Below are 15,045 nucleotides of genomic sequence, written 5' to 3'. Positions count from 1 at the left end.
GTTTTAATACAGTGAGCTCAAAGTATGGTTGGAAAACCTTCCAAATGGCATAAAAAATTACCCTGATGAAAAACAAGAAAACTCAAAACCCCCTGAACTCTGGGGAACTGTGGATCTTGTCTCTTAAAACGTAATTTTTTTTAACTGAGCTAAAGTAAATCTATGCCTTGTACAGCTTACAGCTATACCTAAACTCTGAGTCTGCACACCTTTCAAACACTGAGGGAGAAGATATGCAGTAGATACCAAAACAGATGTGAATCAAACGTTTGCCTGTCCAAACTTCACTATCAATATACAGCTCTCCACTGACAACTCACACCTACAATATTTATGTTAGTTGTCTTTCCAAAAGTTATTTACAAGTATATAGTAAAATAGATATAGCAAACATTAAAATGTAGATGGTAAGATGCTAAGGAAAAATATCTGATAAGTCAAAATGGCAAAATCCCAAGTAAAATTTAATACTCAAAGAAACTGTCAACTGAAAACACTTCCTTCTTCCTTTTATTTTTAGTGAATTGAAGAGATGCACCAGAAAGACAATGGTTGGAACACTTAGCAAATATTTTAATCAGATTATCTTTTTCTTTCCTCCTTGAAGATTAATTCTACAACCAAATGAACTATATCATAAAATCATCAAGGTGGATCCTATATCATCTAGTACAGTCGTCTACATCTACCAATATTTCCAATTTCCAATATGGTGGTCGTCTACCACCAATATTTCCCCAATAAACTATATTCCTTAGTATATTATCTAAGCTTTTCTTGAACACCTCCAGGGACACTGACACAACCACCTCCCCGGGCAGCCCATTCCAGTATCTAGCTGCTCTTTTGGAGAACAAATTCTTCCTAATATCCAATTTGAACTTCCCCTGGCACAACATGAGGCCATTCCTTCTAGTCCTGGTGCTAGTTTTGCAGGAGAAGAGGCTGACCTTGCTACAATCTCCTTTCGGAGAGATGTAGAGAGTGATAAGGTATCTCCTGAGCCTCCTCTTCTCCAGACTAAAAAATTCCATTTTCCTCAGCTGCTTCTTCTAAGACTCATCCTCCAGATCCCTCACCAGCTTTGCTGCCCTTCTCTGGACATGCTTCGGGGCCTCAATATCATTTCTGTAGTGAGGGGTCCAAACCTGAACACAATACTCAAGCTGCAGCCTCACCAGTGCTAAGTAAAAGTGAATGATCACCTCCCTGCTCCTGCTGGCTGTATTATTTCTGATACATGCCAGGATGCCATTGGTCTTCTTGGCCACCTGGGCACACTGATGACTTATGTTCAGCCAAGCCTTGACCAACTCCCCCAGAGCTTTTTCCTCTGGGAGTCCTTCAGCCACTCTGCTCCAAGCCTGTAGCACTGCCTGCGGTTTTTGTGGCCAAACTGCAGGACCCAGCACTTTGTTCTTGTTGAACTTCACACCACTGGCCTCAGCCCAGCAATCCAGCCTGTCCAGATCCCTCTCCATAGGGTCCTGCTGCCCCTAGGCAGATCGACACTTCCTCCCAACTTGGTGTCATCTGTAAACTTAATGAGGGTACACTCAATTCCCTCATCCAGGTCATCAATAAAGATATTAAATAGGGTAGGCCCAAATAATAGCCCCTGGGGTACATCACCCATGATCAGCTGGATTTAACCCAGCCCCTCAGTCTATTCCCTACCCAGCAAAGATTGTACCCGTTCAAGCCAAAGGCAGCCAGCTTCTCCAGAATACTGTGAAATACAGCGTCAAAGGCTTTGCTGAAGTATAGGTAGACTATGCTGGCCTTTTCCTCATCTACCAGGCTGATCACTCAGTCATAGAAGGAGACTTGCCATTTTTGAACCCACACTGGCCTGGTCTAATCCTCTGGTTGTCTTGCACATGCTATGCAGTGCATAAAATTATAGAAATGTTTCTTTGATTTAATCTCCAGTTTTACACTAAGCAGTCAATGTGTGCCATGGTGCAGGCAAGAGCTAACAGATAAACTGTTCGCTACTTCAAATTTAGATGATACAGAATCTACTTTTTTTTTCTTCCCTTTTGCAGTATGAAAATGAATTTATCCTGGCTTTATTTACCAATCCATTACTGATAATGTTAGCCAGATTCTTAAGAACTATTTATCACAACATCCTTTCTGATGAAGTTAAGTGCTATTGCTGTGTATTACTCCAATAAATATAGAAGACAGTACAATCCTGTGTTTATGTAGAAGTTGGTTCCATACTACATACACATGAAGAGTCCTTCAGTGTCAGTCATTAAATGCAAGCAAAATGAAAGACAAGCAGCTATTTGCGGTAACTTTTCAGCAACTTGTAAATATATATTCACATCCGACTGTAAAATACTATCTCCAAAAACTCCAAAGAAAGCAAAAAAACAAACAACAACAAAAAAAAAAAACAAAACACCTGAACATTTGCCCAATTAGAACTCAAGGGGGATCAAACTGTCACAATGTCTAGAACTGGACTTCCACTGAATGTCTAGAATGTACCTGACCCAACTGTCTGACCTGAGAGGGAAAAGCACTCCTACATAGCCAGAAAAAAAAAGTAAGAATGAGGCTGCTGGTTACTTCAGCAAGACAGGTCTTCCCTTGGAAACTATGGTTACTAACTTCAAAACAAGGAAGGAAGAAGGTACTGCCTTGTTTTGCAATGTGCTTAAAAATGAAAGACAAAAGCTAAACAATGCTACATAGGACTGACAATCTGACAGTCTGACTGACAATCTAGCTCCTCAGTGCTACACAGGACCTGGTCTGACTGACCCATACTGGCATGCCAGGCTGCAGTGCTCTGTCCTGATGTTGCAATTGCCTTTGCAGGAAGTTATTTCCAATCTCAGACTTTGCAATCTCACTCTGTCTCAGACTGACCCAGGCAAAATCTTAGCATAGTACAGAAAATTGATGGTATCTTTGAGGGAACGTGGAAGGTGGCAAGTTAACTCTCTCTTGGAATGAGGGTGATATTTGACACAGAAATTTAAGTTACAATTCTTCTTTCCCTACATATCACGCTTTCTCTTGCTGGTATCCTCTGCTGTGGATTTATCATGCATTTTTATTTGCTTATTACTTATAAGTAATATTATACACTGTATATTCTGTACAGTGTACATGCATGCATTTAAACTCCTACAGATAGCAGTACTGTGTCTTCAATATATGCTACGGATCTCCCATAAATAAATGTATTTAAACACTCCTGCTTTGCACTGCCTTGATGTACACCACCACAGTTATCTTTTGCAGTCCTTCATTAGTCCTTCAATATACCACAAACATCCTGCTCATTACCCTATTATTGAGCTGCTTATCAGTTACATTTTTAAGCTCCTCATTACTTTGCTGCACAGCTCCAACAATTAGGCTTCATATTTTACAGGCTTCCACAACACTGCATTAGTTTCCATTAGCTGCAGTCACCACTTTTTCTCACGAAAATGGTTAGTTTAGGTGGGACATGTATTCTGAAACTAGTGCCTTGCTGTATTAATTCAATTCCAAAGGCACAGAAACCACTGGTGGCACATACAAAAAGGTACTCTGTGAAGCCACACTCAACATACAGAGTTTTTTGCAATGAATACACTCAACCATATAACACAGTGTTACAGGGACAAGGAAGCCAAGACACATTGAGGAAGACAGGGATATGCTAAGATATAATTCTCAAAAATTGCATTTACTAAGAAGATTGCCAGAAGCAGAAAACTTCGTATCACTTCTTGTATGATTCCTTTTTGGGGAGTGTTGTGATCGGAAATAAAGTAATTACAAAGGAAAAAACCACTACACACAGTTGAAATATTTTTGAAACAACTTTATTCTCCCAGAAACAGTCAAGCAAGTCCTTGGAAGGCAATAAGGATGTTGGGATATATGAGAAAAGAGAATTTGGCCTTGTGCTTTCTGAACAGCAAGATTTCTTGCTGCAACAAGAACACTTAGAAATTTAAAAAATAACTGATAATACTTAAATAAATTTTATGTGCACATCATCAGACATTACTGTGTACTCCTCTAGCAATAGGCATTGCCAATTGTAATAGTTGGCTACTAAAACTCCAGTAAGGGAAACTCTTCTTTGACTCAATTTGTGGAAGTTTTTACTTTTCTTGCTGAAGTGCTGACCTCAGCTTTATGATGGCTCATGGTGAGAGGAGGTAGGGAGTGAATTACAGGGCCAGGTTGTAACGCTGTAGAAAGGTAAATACATCCATCTTTTGTAAATGATTGGACTGTGTTTCTCTGCCACTGAAGCTAAATGCCTGGAAGAACTGAGGGAATATCTGGGCACGATTGTAAAGAAGGAAAATATTCCCAAACAGTAAATAAATACAGATAAACAGACATTGCAGAATGTTAAGCCTTGCGCTGAGTGTATTAAGGACCTACCAAGTCCTGCACAGTCATTTCTTGTGGGTTTTTCTGGCATGTTTCTCCAAAATTGCTTATATATCACAGATTGAGGCTGGGCAGTGCTCAAAGGGAGCTCAAGTTAGTCTAAAATATCAGCTTCTGCATCTCTGTTCTTAAAAGAGTAACTGTTCTAAGTTACTACAACTACCCTGGGCACAAAACCTGTACAAGGAATTTTAAGGCATCGCTGAATCATCACTGTACCACAGAAGTTCACTGCCTTGCTCACGTGGATCCACCATCAAGGTTGCTTTGAGGCATCTGAAGTCATGAAAATTTCCACACAGTTAAACATGCTCGCATTTTCCAAAGAGCCATTAAAAGCAGTGTGCCTGCTACCTGACCTGCTGCTTTGCAAACACAGCGGTTCCACATACAGTTACCAACAGTGGAGTACATTTTGTGAAGCTGCAACCACCACTTCAGCAGGATATGTTTCTGCCTCTTGCTAATGACCTCAGCCATAATCTCCTAATAGCCTCTGACAATTCCAGTCCCTCTCCTGTGGCTGCAGTGACACCTGGGGAGGGCTTGGCCCATCAGCTGAAGCTTGGCCTGCTGTTGGACTTGGCAAGCAAGCAGCAATAAAACCCCAGCAGATGCTTCTGCTTTTATAGCAGCTCTTCCAAACCCATGGCCAGACATAAATCCAAAATAGATCTAGAAAAGAGACAAACAGTGCCACCATCATGGCTCTTAAAATTAGACAGCAAAACCATTCTTGTCTGCAGGACTCCGAGAGACCATTAGTAGGAGCAGGTGAAGTGTTCCTATAAACTGTGCGGACATATAAACAAGGGGCAGCCACAGCAAATGTAGAACTGTATCACAGTTTGCTAGGGAACAGAATGCAAAAACAAATACATGCATTCTCATAGGAGTTTCCAAACTAAGATTGCACTCCATAGCAACAAGTCCAGGAAGCAGGTGATTTTACGGCCATTAACACTTTCATATGTACCTATGATGCTTCCACACTATGGTCATCAATATTCTAAAAATAAATCAGAAGGATGATCCTTGCAGAAGCAGCATTCTGCAGACGTGCCATGCTGGATCTGTTTTGTGAAAAGACAGTGGCAGTAAGAGTACATTTACAGCTGACATTGTGTTTTAACAGAGTGGCTGATATATGTCAGGGTGACATGCTAATACATTTGTTCACTCCATGATGATTAACTGCTAACTGAAGCTCAGTCCACAACACAACAAATTGTTGCCGTGTAATTTCACATGGAAGTGAAAACAACCCCCACAGAGTAAGATTAACTCTTTACATTTAAAACAACACAAAGAGCACTCAAGGAGCTGAAAACTTCAATCACATTCTTGTCAAGCAATCAGGCAGATCAGGAAGAGAAAACTGTGACCCTGCATCTAAAAAGTCAGTACTTTTTTTGAATGAGTGAAGATTGTTACATATTGTCTTGCTTTCCCTAGCAGCTACTTTTCAAGCTCAGATGAATCAACCCTGCAGGTGTTTGGGGTCTCCCATAGAGGATGGGGGCAGCAGGAGATGGCCTACTTGACTCCAGGAGTTCTGTGCTGGTAGATGCTCTAAGTGACCAAGTGAATTAAAGGTTCTGGACCACTAACAGCTCTAGACAGAGGTCAGCAGAGAAAGTGATCAGTGGGATCTTCAGACACTTCAGGAACAAGAGCCTGAATCCCAAGATGATGACAAAGGCTGGAAGCTAAGCGAGTGCTGGCATATGGAGAACAGCCCCTACTTCTACAGGTCTGTGACTACAAAATACCTTCAGTGCCCTGCAAGCAAATGCAGGACTGGAAGCAGCATCAACATATTGAACTGGCTGTGTCTGACAACTGAGTAGCTCCATGAGGAAGGGCAGGTGACAGTAGTTGAGGACACTCCACTCCAGTGGATGGGGCACCCATCTGCTGACCTGACTTGCTGTGCTGTTTGTTGGGGCTTGGATCTGGGAAGTGGTAGAGACTGAGTTTTTTCTGTTCCTTAATTTTTTAATCCCTGTTGCTCTTTCTTATGGGCTGCTACAGAAGCTGTGAGAATATACCAACTGTGACTACACAGATCTGGAGGCAAAGAAACCAAAAAGGACCAAGGTTGTTTTCTCCTCTGTTCTCCTATTGTGGGGAAAAGCACTTGAGAAGGCATGAATGGATCCTCCAAGTTAAAATTTAGTTGTGCTGCTGATATTGACAACAGTGATTTGGTTTTTACTACCATAGGATCCTCTCTGGAGATCAAGGACTGCTAGAAACAGAGAAAAACAAATGTTGAACAAATCAGTACTCTGTTTTGTAAGAAATATTTGATGCTGCAGTGTAAGTTAAACAAAACTTCTTATGCACAGGAAACATTTGTAGTTCTATCTGTCGACATGTAAATAAATACTTAAATACTACTAAAGTAAACTGGCCATATGAAGTTATTACTAAGAAAAACTTCAACAGATATCACTTAGTTAAAACAAGAGACACCTTTCACAATGAAACTCTACAATAATTTCCAAAAAATCCCTACAAAATCTTTACAGCTGCCCCAAATGTTTACGAAAACTGTAAAGGCAATTACTTTTCACAGTTATTTACATCAGGAAATATGCCTGAGGGGCATTTTAATTCCTGTAATTAGTCTCTTCACATGACCACTTCCAGTCTTAATGGTGTTTCCAAGCACTAACTGTATCAGCAGATCTTGAGCTAATTAAAAGCACACAACACCCATCCAGCAGTTAATTGTATGACAAGAAAGGAGGGCAGCAAGAATGTTGGACATCGGTTTACACATAGACCAGAATCAAAACTGTACAGTTACAGAATATATAATGAAACTGGGGAAAATCCTTATGTCTGCAGAAGTGTTATATATCCACCGAGTGAGCAAAATAATTCTTTCTTTTTTCAATAAACAGAATCACTTCCTAGGTAAGTTTACTACTTATTACTTCTCATCCACTGCGATAAGATTCCCCAATGCGGAAATAGGTTCTCACTTGGAAGACTGTATAAATGTGGGAAGGACTACACTATATCTTGAAAAGTTCACAAAGTAATCTAACAAAAGATAAATAAATAGCCTTTCGGGAACCAGAAGGGTTAGCAAAAAAGGAAGAAGCTTAATGTATTGTAGGAAATCTGAGGCAGACCCACAGAACTACTACCACACTTCCTAAAGATCCCTTCCAGCATTTAATTTCAAGGACCAAGATTTTTTTCTCTTCTCCTGTCTAGACTGAACCAGGCTGAATGATCAGATGTAAATGGACTTTGATTTTCTTTTTACTGAGACAAACCCTGATTATCACCAGTGAGATGATGACCAACTGAAAAGGCTTCACAATACACTTGTACAGATGTATGCAATATCTTCACTGTTGAATGCTTCTGAAGTCAATTCACCTGTAAGTACTTTCTATTTTGTACAATTTTTAATATCCTGTGCTACTAAAAATGACACATCTGAATCATAATTTTGTTGTTCCTATACATTTATTTAGAGAAAAAAGGGAATCTAAGTTTAGACAATGTTCTTCTGTTAAACTGGTACCTTGTCTGTATTTAAAATTATCACTGATTAAGCTGTCTGTAACATCTAATCCTATAAAATGAATGAAACAGAAAAAAATTAGGAAAAGAAACAAAGCTGCTAGGGCAGGCTAAAAAGTTCCAAAAAGCTTGAGGAAAACAACCTAGCTTCTGAGTTATGTATTTGCCAAATGTGTAGCTTGCAAACTCATACAAAAGTGTGAGTTTTTGCTTATCAAATAAAAATTTGATAACCACTAAGTGACCACTACTAAAACCTGATAATTCTTAGATGAAATTTCCCTGTCTTACTTATTTTAATTATTTTAATATATATTCTTCTAGAAGCAGGAAAATAGAAAACTTTGGCAAAGTAGATTTTTCCTCTTTATGAATCTCACTTCAAGACTTTGACAAGATCCTTCTGATCACTTTTAAACTGAGGAAGAGCATTTTCAATATCAGACAATCATACTTCCCAACCATATATAATAGCTGTCATTAGTTCATTAACAACTAGTCCAAGGATACCAAAATGCGCGTCATGCACACACATTTTTCAAGATATAATTTTGTCATGTTCAGTTCTCTTTTCTTTATTAAGAAGTTGGTAGTAAAACTGATTGATGGGTAGTCTTATTGTACCAGGAGGACTTGTCATTCAACTCTTTGACCTTGTCTTCACAGTAACAGTCGAGTGTCTTTGAAAGCTGTTTACTTCAGAATTTACAAGAGTATTAATGACAGGACGTCAGCACTTTCCAGGTTTGAAAAGACCTAATAATAGTAAATTAGCTTGGACAATAGGATCATCCATAATGTACTTTAACAGAGAGAGACAAACTTCATTATTCCACTTTATGATTTAGGACAAATAGAGCGATTCTTAAGCTACTTTTTATTACGTTTATTTTTTATTGATGAACATTATTCTTTGAGGCCAAGATAGGCCAAATTATGTGGCAACAAATAAAAAGCTATTCTGACAAAGGACTTCAAAAATGCAACATCCTTTCCAAAACAGTTACGGAACCCAAAAAGCTGAGTCATTTCTTATTGAGCAAGGTCTCAGAAAACTTGAGAAGCAGCCTGACTCGGAGCATATTTAATCTTTTATCATTATGTCCAAGGTGCAAAATAGGAACTATTTGTGCCTCTGTCACACACATGGGACCTCAATTCCTGTAGTTCAGGTTCATAAAAATGATACATATAGACTTAAGGAGAGAGGAAGGAAATCTTTCTCAATGGCAACAGTTTCCTTTGTTAGCAATATGATATTAAAATATATAAGGTAATTTTTATTAATGTGTTTATTTTGTATTTGTTAAAGACCCTTTTCTTTGCTGCGTAGCTATCTCAGGAAGAAACGTCATCTTTTGTTCCATCTCCTTCCAGTGGAGAGTTGCACTCTCCCTGTTTACCTTCTCATGATTTCAGTTACTGTACTACATGAGATTAGGAAGAATAATACAAAATATGATAATCAAATGACCTACCAAATCCCAGAGAAATTGTCCTCAAACATTAATGCTTTGTCTACAGAAATGTAGTAATCTGGTAGAGCAATGAACAGTCACGTCACACCTGTATTTGAATTGGCCACATATGGTCTATTCAGTAGCTGTGTGCAGACTGCATTTTGATTAGTACTTAAAGATTCTAATTGTTTTTCTCTGGTTTTAGTTTTTGAATTTACCTCTGATCCTTCTAACATTTCACTCATTTACACAGGTAAGTGCACATTCAAATCAGCTGAGCTTCAGAGTCCTCAATATTCTTCAAACTGTGTAAGTGGTCAGAGAAATTTCTGGTTTTGCCCCAATAAAGTGTAAAAACAGAGCAATATCAATGCCTTTTGCCTTTAAGAAAGTGAAGATGTAAAAGTGAGGGTATTATGTGATCATAAGACGTAAATTATAAGCAAATGTATTGATACAAAATTTCAAGTGACTCCAACTTTAATCTATCCACACCGACAATCAAAATGTAATTACTTTTAAACTACACGATAGAGTTGGTTTAATGCAACAGATATTTTAAGAGTCGTACCTCTCATGAGGTATTGATTACTTATAATTTCACCTCTGTGGTTTTACTAAATGACAACTACAATAATAACACCATATTCAGACTTGGAGATTTAAATGGACATTCTGTAAAGTGCAAGAAGAAACCAAAGAATATTTATGCAATAATTTTAGTGCAGCATCTGAAAGAAAATACAGCTTGGATTATGCATACTGAAGGTAGATATTCAAGCTTCAATTTTATGCTTTACAGTCGCCTTTTCAAGCTTTTTGCTATAGAACTAGGGGAAAATATTAGTAAACATGCAAAATGCCAGAGAAAAACGAGGGATAAAATTATTTCCAATGGTCCACCATCTCTAGCAGAGCACTTACACAAAGGCAGAGGTAGAATGAAACAGAATAGAGCAAAGTCATCCATGGATGACATCATTCCAAAGCCTGGAACATTTAGTAAGTAAACCATAATATGAAGTACATGATATCTAGAAATGTATGTGATTTCTTTATTAGAAGACCTAATGACTCTCTAGGGGGAAAAGAGTATCTGCTACTCTCTGCTTCCCACTACATCCCTATGTGTTATTTCCTGTAAGCCTCCTGCATTTTGTGTCCCTGCTCTCCCCACATCTTACAGTCCATGAGCAGCAAAGTATGCCTTTTGAAATGGCTGACCTTTAGTAATTGCATTTCAAATTAATATCACAGCATCAGTTGAACATACAATCTTTCTTTTATACCCATCTTTTCTTTGCCTTTTGCAGATCAGAATAGCATTGGTTTTTGCTACTGCTCTTTTTTTTCCATTTCATTCTTATCTTTTGGCAGTGAATACACAAGACTGTGTAGAGAATCAGCAAGGGAAGAGAAATGCATTATTATTCCTTGTTTTGAAAGCTGGCCATGCTAAGCACAGATTTCATTCTAAATTGCAGGTAGAACATCACTAACAGCATTGATAGCAAAGTCAGGCACTCTTGGCTCGTGGACTAGAAGATCTATTTGTATCTGCTTTGGAATTTTCTATCACGTTCTATTTTGGTGTATCAGTACCCTGTGTCAATTTACTGTCCCGCTTCAGAGAAGAGAAAAAAAAATACCTTAGGTACCAGACACCCTGTCTTCAAGCAACTGTTTCAAAAAACTTGAGGTAAGGGCACCCCTATCAGAATATTTCAACTGAAAACACAGCGTATCTGCAATGTATTTCCACAGAACAGTGGTGAAGCACTGCCCGCAAAGTTGCAGATCATTAGTAATCCAGATCCACAATTTGTGAACCACTGATCATCATACAGATAACTGTAACAGCTATCACTGTTCACTATTCGGCAGTTTTGGTACCTTGCCATGGAGAACATGACAGATGGCTGGAAAATTGTTCATCTAAATCTACAGTAGTCTGCCTATTTTACAGCATTATCTCCTCTCAGTCAGAATTTAGCCTCTCCAAATTCACTTGCCACCTTTACCACTCTAGTTTCTATAATAACATAGAAAAGGAGAAGCACTGAAAATTGTCAGGCAAATTTAATTTTGAGTATGGTAAATATTCTACAAAGATCTAAACAGAAAAGTACAAGATGCTAAGAAGTAGATGACAGCCCATCCTACAAGGCCCTAATAAAAAAGGCACCTATGCAAATTGCTTGAAATCAAGCCCTGTGTTTTCTATGCATATGGGCACTAAATTCATCTCAATACAAAATACTATCACAGAATGCTGCATTACAGTATTTATTCAAACAAATGTCTCTCCTGTTTATAAATTATGAGAAAAAAATCAACAACACCTGTCAGATTATTTGTAAAGTAATCCTGAATCTGTAGCATGTTAGCTGTGTGTGCTAAAAATATGTGAGCTCTACTAGGATGTAACGTGTTAAGTTCACTTTTGCCTGATCAACTATGACTTAGAGAATCAGGCTTCGGAACTGAAATAAAATAATTTTCAAATCTGAGCAAATATTCACAGAAAACTTACAACATTCTGCTCCTCTACTCAACCAGAATAAGTGATTCAATTATTCTTGTGGCTCCGTTTTCATTTTCTGTACCTCAGTAACGTCTCAGCTCTCCAGCCCACTGCCATATGCTTCCTGTCTGAAACTGAATTCAATCACAACCTCAACCACAGTGAAACACAGGAAAGACTTCCAAGGGAAAATTATTGGCCACAGTCAGTCCTCTGATTCCGCAATGGTATTATTTGGTTTTCCATTTAAACCTCAGTACAAGAAGAAAGTTAGCATTCTTAGCATTGATTTTGCCAACAGGTTTTTCACAATGTCAGAAACTAGTATAAAAAAAATAGCGTGATATGAAAAGCAGAATTTGCATTACATACCATAAAGTCTGCAGTAACAATTTCTCACAGGACTGATTCTGTTAAATACCCTGCAAACCCTAAGTATACACGGGAGCTTGGAAGAACTTTGAAGATCTATTACCAGTAGCCTTCCTCAGGTTATCAAAGGAGCTCTTGTTGCTTTTCACTTTGTGTTCCAGAGGAAAGCCACTTGCTCCTTCAGAGCAAAGCAGATATTCCAGTGTCATCCTTCCATTTGTATACTAGATACCATTAACCCTGCTGACAGGGAACAAAACTTGTTAACTAATAAGTGATGCTCTGAAAAAACTCATGTACTTAAAACAAAAAGGTTCCTGTTACTGTCATTTTCCTATTGTATGTACAGCATTTATAAATATATCTTTCATCCTAAAATCTGCTTATCCAAGTGGTTAAGAATCATTTAACTGAGAACATATCCCCAAAGTTATTTCCATAACTGTAGCACGTTTCTTCTCCCCAACAACTTGAGTCCAACTCAGCACAAGAGTGCAGTGAGAGTAGTTCAAAAGGTTCCTTAGTTCACCTGATGAGGCACTTGCAACACAGCTGTCTACTCTTTAATTGAGGCCTCTCAATTAATCCTTGTACACTGCATGTGCACTGCATAATGCATGCCCTTTTCCAGAGTACTCCCTGAACACACTGTTCCTCTGCCTGAAACTAATGATGACTGAACATAAATACGAGACATCTTAACAATTGAGCAGAACTATGTGAGACACTAATGATGTGTTCAGCATATATCAGAGATGCAAAACTGTCACAGTACCTGTCCTAATAAAAATAATTATATAGGAAAGGCTTCTTCATCTGGTGTCCACTTGTGCCTTTTTGGCAAAGTTTCATCATTTGGAAACATCCTGAATTCATTCTTAGCCTTAGAATTTCACATTCTAATTTATTTTTGAACGTTCCAGCATTCATAAAGATTCAATTTCACTACAGAAAATCACAAATGTCATTAGTCAGTACCACAAACACTTCTTGGCTCTTCTTCTTCACATACACATGGAGAGCGTTCATATTTGAAAATGTTTTCAAGTGGTAATGATTGTGCAACATAACAGTAGTGTAAACCAAACTCAAACTCTCATCAAGCAATGTATCCAACTCAACACTAGCAATCTTGAATAACTGCACTGGGCGGCACTGGGCTACAGTTATTACTACAGTGAGTGATAGCTTTTCTTTCAAAAAAAAAAAAGAAAAAAGATAATGAGCATGGAGTTCAACTGTATTAGGGTCTGATTTCAATGTTGGGCCTTTACAGTTGAGCTGACATCTGTGTACAATATCAAATTCATTCATTTAGAACTTTGCATGATGCTGTAAGCTAGCTGACATAGCTAACTAAGCATTTGCTGCTATGTAGCAGAATAACACCTGAAGTAATGCTGTGATTCAGAACAAAAGAGCCTTGTCCATTCTTTAAAATTTAAGGTAACAAAAGGAACAGAAAATACATTCACACAGAAATGTGAATATATGCAAAACACAACAAAATGTCTTAATACAAGTATAAATCACAATTTGCAGTCAAGATTCCAATTTCCTATCACAGTGTGTAGAAATATTTATCTGTTGTATACAACTAATGTAAAAACAACTTTCTTCTCAGTAACAGTATTTTAATCTTTCTTCAATCTGACCAAGCCTGGACGCAGTACTCCCGGTGGAGCTTCATAAGAGCATAGCAGAGGGGGTCCAAACACTTCCCTTGCTCTGCTGGCCACCTCTCTCTTTTGATGCAGCCCAGGATACCTTTGGCCTTCAGGGATTCAAGAGCACACTGTGCATGGTTATGTCCAGATTTTCATCCACCAAGACTCCCAAGTTCTCTTTTGTAGTGCTGATCCAAAGGAGTTCTTCTTCCAGTCTGTACACATATTTGGCACTGCCCCAACTCAGGTGTACCACCTTGCACCCTTGGCCTTGTTGAAGCTCATTCAGTCCATATGGACTCACTTTTCAAGGTAATCCAGATCCAGTCCCTTGGAGAACACCCCTTTCTTTTTGTATCAACTGCACTACTCAGTTTAGCATCATCTGCAAACTTGCTGAGTGCGCACTTGATCCCACTGTCTAGGTCTCTGATGAAAATGCTGAAGATACTGTAGAGCAAGAGAGGCATCACTCTACTAGGACATGGAGCCACTGACCAAAACCCCCTGACAGCAACCATCCAGCCAAATCCTTATCCACTGAACAACTTAGAAATAGTGTCACACAATGTCAAAGGCCTTACAGATGCCCATATTAAAAAACAAACAAACAAACAAAAAAAAAAAAAAAAAAAAAACCACACAAATGTATTCAGAAATAACAGACTGGTGAACCATACCTCTGTCATTCCTAACAGATGTTGGTTTATATGTTTATTTACCACCAGTAACGAAGATTTTATAACCTGCTCAGGCAAGTAATCCAAAGGGCACATATTTTGTAAAGTTTTCCCTAATTTCTAACATGCATTCTCTTAACTAATATGTATGCCTGTTATTTATTGCCTAGTATGTTACATTTGAAGACGCAATCTTTGCTGATTTTTTTCCTGCACATTTTAGAACTCTTTCAACATCTCCCTTTGATTGTTCTTCTCTAAAACAAATAAATTCACATTCTTCTGGTCTTTGTCACTGGATACATTTTACACCATCCTTCATTCCTGACACTTCTCCAGGCTTGCTGCCTTTATGGTGCCCTACAAAGATGAATTTA

The 15,045-nt window shown here is 38.4% G+C and overlaps 1 protein-coding gene across 1 annotated transcript in view; it reads right to left on the bottom strand.

Annotated features, from left to right (window-relative positions):
* Window positions 1–15,045, bottom strand: part of SORCS2 (sortilin related VPS10 domain containing receptor 2) — a gene marked incomplete at both ends in the record, with an annotated part of 510,226 nt that overhangs the window by 219,360 nt on the left and 275,821 nt on the right. The gene's annotated exons all lie outside the window — the stretch shown is intronic.

Source organism: Tetrao urogallus (genome assembly GCF_951394365.1).
Source record: "Tetrao urogallus genome assembly, chromosome: 4".
In the NCBI taxonomy this organism is placed as follows: Eukaryota; Metazoa; Chordata; class Aves; order Galliformes; family Phasianidae; genus Tetrao; species Tetrao urogallus.
The sequence above is the reverse complement of the archived record's forward strand: the minus strand, read 5'-3'. Positions and strand labels throughout refer to the sequence as shown.